Source organism: Muntiacus reevesi, chromosome 9 (genome assembly GCF_963930625.1).
Source record: "Muntiacus reevesi chromosome 9, mMunRee1.1, whole genome shotgun sequence".
NCBI lineage: Eukaryota > Metazoa > Chordata > Mammalia > Artiodactyla > Cervidae > Muntiacus > Muntiacus reevesi.
In genome coordinates this window covers 45,351,206-45,356,324 of record NC_089257.1, presented here as the reverse complement: position 1 = coordinate 45,356,324, position 5,119 = coordinate 45,351,206, and positions in this window count along the sequence as shown.

Sequence of the window (5,119 nt, the reverse complement as noted above, 5' to 3'; positions counted from 1 at the left end):
TCACTGAGCTAACTTTTTTAACTGAAAGCATTCCTTAATACAGACACAGGTGTGTATTAAGACACACAAATGGAAATATACCAATATGCCTTGATCTTTGTCATTTATTTTTAAGAAAAGTCTTAGACTAGGGAAACTATCTTGTAAGCAATCAGAGAGGTAATAAGCAAAAACAAAAAAGCAAGACCACATATCACAGTCAAAAGACCTTTCAGGCTCCTGTCAGTCCCTCCAGAACTTCCAGAAAAACCTTCTTCTTCTAATCATTCACTATCTTAGGAAGAGGAACCCACTCTTCTACCCTTTCTGCACCCACAGAATTGATCTAAGGAAATAGTGTACTTGATATGATCTATCTTGTTCCACTGAAGCAAGTCTTTCCTGAGTTAATTAGAGGACAGTCAAGACTTCAGGAGATATATGTTCTGTCAAAGCTACAGTGACTGGAAGTTTTCTGACCCAGAAAGATTTACAGGACAGAACTGGAGAAAAGAAAAACAGAACCCTGGGTGATCTCAATCTGCTTGTTGTCTTAGATGTCATTTATGACAAAGAAAGGGGAAACTGTGTCTCAGGAAGAGGGAAAACTGATAAGATTGTTCCAGTGTGGACAGAGGAATGGAATTAGGTGTTCCACCAAACCTTGCCTAGCTGAGCACCTGAACCTTGAGATGGGCCTGGGTTGATTTGGCCCTTGATGAGATCCTTACCTGTGCCCAGAAGGGAGATCTGCCTTGTTCAGCTCTACCTGATACCTGTGCTTCATGCAGGGCCCAGAGTGTTTGACAAACTCTGACTCTGCTGTCAGAAGAACCAGAAAAAATACCAGGGAGTCTTACTCACTTTCCTGGATGAGTCATTAACGACTGGACCTGAAGCCAGATCACTGCAGCATTCTCTGTGTCAGGTGTGGGTGAGAAGACTAGATGAGTTGGCCCTGCACCCAGTCATGACAGGAGATCTGTTCCCAGCTGTGCCTCTTTGGTCCTCAGGGCCACATGAAGGGCTGGCACCTGTATTTTCCCCCAGGTGTTCCTGGGCTCAACTTTGCTCCTCTTCCTGCCCTTCCTCAAGAGTACCTGACCTTTCTTGACTTCACTGTCCTTTGGGACCCTAAGGAATGTCAGATGACAACAGGATGAAGTTCAAGAAAGGAAAACCATACTCGTGGAGTGTGGTATTGTGTAGAGAAAAGCACAAACGTTTTGGATTCTGAGTGACCTAAGTTTAATTCCCTGATGGCTCAGACGGTAAAGCGTCTGCCCGCAATGCGGGAGACCCGGGTTCGATCCCTGAGTCGGGAAGATCCCCTGGAGAAGGAAATGGCAACCCACTCCAGTACTCCCACTCCAGCCTAGAAAATTCCATGGATGGAGGAGCCTGGTGGGCTACAGTTCATGCGGTCCCAAAGAGTGGGACACGACTGAGGGACTTCACTTCACTTAAGTTTAATCCCAGCACTGGAGACAGAGACATAAAGAACAAACTTTTGGACTCAGTGGGAGGAGAGGGTAGGATGATTTGAGAGCCTTTCTCTGTCTACTCTGCTGCCCTGCATGTGTATGCCTTAGCTGATTCATATTTAATGTATGGCAAAAACCATCATGATATTGTCATTATCCTCTGATTAAAGTAAATGAAAAAAAAAATCCCAGCACTGGAACTCTCTGGATGCTGATGCATAGCAATTTTATTAAACTTTTAAAGTTTCCATTTCCATATTGTTTAGACAAATATGCTTCCTTTACAGGATTGATATGAGTAGGATGGGATATATTAACAAGGATGTTAGTAGATTCTATTATAGCATATATGGGGCTTCCCTGGTGGCTCAGATGGTAAAGCATCTGCCCGCAATGCAGGGGACCTGGGTTCGACCCCTGGCTTGGGAAGATCACGCAGAGACGGGAATGGCTACACACTCCAGTATCCTTGCTTGGAGAATTCCAAAGACAGAGGAGCCTGGCGAGTTACAGTCCATGGGTTCACAAAGAGTCAGACACAACTGACAGACTAACATACACACACAGAATATATATTACTGTATCGTGAATATCATAATAACCTTCCCAATAATCAGTAATTGTTCATTAATAAACATTGAATGGTTACTATATGGCAGGCATTGTTATAGACCCTCAAAGAGAGAAATAAACAAAACAAAGTCCCTGTGCTCCTAAAGCTTACATCTGATTGAGGGAAGCTAGGCATTGAACAAATAAACAATTAAGCTTTTAAGACTAAGTATTTAAGATGGCAGAGGAGTAGGATGGGGAGACCACTTTCTCTCCTACAAATTCATCAAAAGAATAACTGAACGCAGAGCAAACTTCACAAAACAACTTCTGATCACTAGCTGAGGTCATCAGGCGCCCAGAAAAGCAGCCCATTGTCTTCGAAAGGAGGTAGGACAAAATATAAAAGATAAAAAGAGAGACAAAAGAGCTAAGGACAGAGATCCGTCCCGGGAAGGGTCTTAATAGAGGACGTTTCCAGACACCAGGAAACCCTCGCACTGGCGGGTCTGGGGGAAGTGTTTGAATCTCGGAGGGCAACCTGACTGGGAGGGAAACAATAAATAAAACCCACAGATGACGAGCCTAAAAGCAACTCCCAGCAGAAAAGTACCCCAGACACCCGCATCCGCCACCAGCAAGTGGGGGCGGAACGGAGAGGAGCGGGCGGCATTGCTTGGGGCAGGGTCCGGGCCTGAGTGCCTTGAGGACAATCGGGGAGCTTTTGTGGGTTGCCAACTTGAACTGTGGGACAGAAAGAGAGAGAGAAAATTAACCAGCCCGAACACACTGCCGGCCGTTGGCAGAACAAAGGGACCGAGAAAGTCCTGAGAAGAGCTCGCAGGCTGCCACCGGTCCCGCCCCGATGGAGGCAGGAGGCAGGGGGGAGGGGAAGGGGGCAGGCTCTGCCCCAAGGACCGCATCCCCTACCGCACTGCAAACGGGCCTCCACCTTCTAATCAAAGACCTCCGGAGATTCTGGATGGTCGATATCCACCGGCAGGGTCGCGGCTAGACACAGGGCACAAGCACCCGACCGGCGAGGGCGGGGACTGAGGCTGGGATCGCGCAGGGCAGAAGACGCGCCGCACCCGCGGAGAGAGCGCCCGTCAAGCGCCCGGCTGCCTGAGCCACTCGGGCGGCGTAGGGACAAAACGCAGGCGCGGCTTTGTGTTCCGCGCTTTTGTGGATCACCCGAGGGCTGGAACCGCGCGCAGCGTGGGGCGCGCTCCATGCAGAGCAGCCGGGAGCCTGAGCAGCACAGACGGAGAAAACAGCGCCAGCCCCTCCCCGCAGCGAGACGGACCTAGCTACCTGAATAAGAGTCCACCTCCGCCCGCCTATGTCAGGGCGGAAATGAGGCCCTGAAGAGACCGGCAACAGAAGCCAAATAAACTGCAGGAAGAAGGTAGACTGCAGGGATTTCTTTGAACTATTGCCACACTGTTGCCTTCTGTTCCAACCATAGAGAAGATTACCTGTATAATGAAATTCCTATTGCTCTGCATTCTTTTTAAACTGCATTTATAGAATTATTGTGGCTTCCAAGGTGGCTCAGTGGTAAAGAATCCACCTGTCAAGCAGGAGACAAAGGTTTGACCTCTGATCCGAGAAGGTCCCATGGAGAAGGAAATAGCAATCCACTTTAGTATTCTTCCCTGGGAAATTCCATGAACAGAGGAGCCTGAAGGGCTACAGTCCATGGGGTTGCAAAGAATTAGACACCACTTAGCGACTAAATAACATACACAAAATCCAAGATGGAAGAAAAAGAAAACTGCTGAAAAGACTCAAACAGGCTTCCTCTCTTATAGGATATATATATATATATTTTTTGCTAATAGTAGGCAGGTCATTGTTATAAGACCTTGCCCAGAGGTTGATCAAGTGAATTGAGGCTATTGGCTTTTGAAAAGCCTAGAGAGCAGTACTGGAGAAGGAAATGGCAACCCATTCCAGTATTCCTGCCTAGAGAATCCTGTGGACAGAGCAGCCTGCTGGGCTGCTGTCCCTAGGGTTGCACAGAGTTGGACACGACTGAAGTGACTTAGCAGCAGCAGCAGCGAGAGCAGTACAATAGAGCTGGTGATTCAGGCTTTAAGAGTCACAGAATTTTAAACACAGGAAAAGTTAAACTGTTTCTTATTATAGCACAGTTTTTAATACTAAAGTAATATAAAAATTATCTTAATTCTATCAATAGGCAATTGATTAGAAATTGTAGATTTCCACTGAATCCTGTTAATGCAAGTTCGTGTGCCTGATGCACAATGAGGCCAAACAAACTGAAACGTTGGCATTTGGGGCAGAGAAAGGTTTATTGCAAGGCCATGCAAGGAGATGGGAGGTTTATGCCCTAAAAAGCCCTGAACTCCGTGAAAGGTTTTGGTTTTAAAAGCCAGGTAAGGGAGGGGTGTTTCAGTGTCTGTGATCAACTTGTGCACAATTCTCTGAATGGCTGATGGTAAGGTAACAGGGTAGTGTCACAGGGGTTAGCATTATTGGTACTGAGGCTCCAGGAGGAATCAAGTAGTTAATATCTTCCATTTGTTGAAGAGGGGGAAGTTTATTCACATCTGCAGAACAACTCAGGAAATGTTGGTCAAATACTATTATCTAGATACTTCAGGGAGGAGCTAAAGCAGGAGATATGGGGGAAGGCCTGTCCCTGGGAAAGCCCAGTGGGGTCCTGTCTCCCTTACAATACTATGTAACTGTGAATGTATTAATGTGGAGTACACTTCAAGATAAAATTTTATTTGAAAAAAAGCAAGATGAAAGAAACTGTATACACAGTATACAATTAAATATATTTTATAGAGCTAAATATTATACACATACATATAAATGTGTAAACAGTAAATTCTTGAAAGATACACAAAGAACTGATAATAGTCATTTCCTTTGGGCCAGGAAAGTGGGGAAGAACAGAGGTCAACCCTGAGAGGTAGATATTTTGATAGTATATTCTTTTGTTCTTAATTTTATCATGCAAATTTATTAAATTTTTAATAAAAATAAGATACTTGAAACAAAATAATACTTTCATTCTGGTTCCTCCCCTATTAATTTCTAACCCTATAACCTAGAGAAAGATCTTAAAA